Source organism: Parus major, chromosome 2 (genome assembly GCF_001522545.3).
Source record: "Parus major isolate Abel chromosome 2, Parus_major1.1, whole genome shotgun sequence".
Classification (NCBI taxonomy): domain Eukaryota; kingdom Metazoa; phylum Chordata; class Aves; order Passeriformes; family Paridae; genus Parus; species Parus major.
Genome location: NC_031769.1, coordinates 24,810,801 through 24,811,626, shown reverse-complemented (window position 1 = coordinate 24,811,626; position 826 = coordinate 24,810,801).

Genomic DNA, 826 nt, shown 5'->3' with positions numbered 1-826 from the left:
AAGACAAAAACATACAAAGTATATGTACAACTAAAATTCAACAATATATACAGAAAGGTTGCTCGGGGAAAGGTCCCTCTCGCTCAGTGGTTGAGGCTGCCGCCGGGCAGCGCTGAACCTTCCTTCCCCTGCCCGCGGCGGCGGCTCTGGCCGCGAATCCCTCGCTCTGTCTTTACTTCTCGTCTCCGGGAGACTGTCCGGCTGTGTGCGGGTGCGGGTCTGTGCGGATGAGGGGGCTCTTCGAGTGAGAGACGGTGGTTTCTTCTGAGCCGCAGCCCATTACATTTTGAGAAAGCATGCAGATTTTTGCTTCGTGGTAATGTTCTAATCTTACAGTATATTTGCATTTTTCAACCAGTTCTCCTTTTTTCCCCTCCATCTTATTTTTTTTTTTTTTTTTTTCTAAATCACTTCTTCTGTCTTTTAATCCTTTCCCCAGTCCGGATTTGGTGAATAAAAATGAAGGAGCTTTGACTAGTCTCTCTTTCATCATGTAATGTCTTTAGCTCATTAAACAAGTAAAAACGGCTGCCATGGTAGATTCAGGTTCTTGTGGGCAAAGTCTGTAAAAAGTTTGTTTTGACGTATACTCCACAGAGAAAGAGGCTGGTGCCTTGGAGTCCAAAGGAAAATATCCTAAAGAGTAGTGTCTTCTGTGCGCCAGAATGAAAATTGTGTCTTTCTGTTCAAGATCAATCGCTGAGGTTACTTAAAAAAAAAAAAAAAAAAAAAAAAAAAATCTCCAAAAATCCCGAAAAAATCCCAAAAAATCGCCCCAAAAAACTCCCAAAAATCCCTAAAAAATTCTAAAAAAAATCCAAAAAAA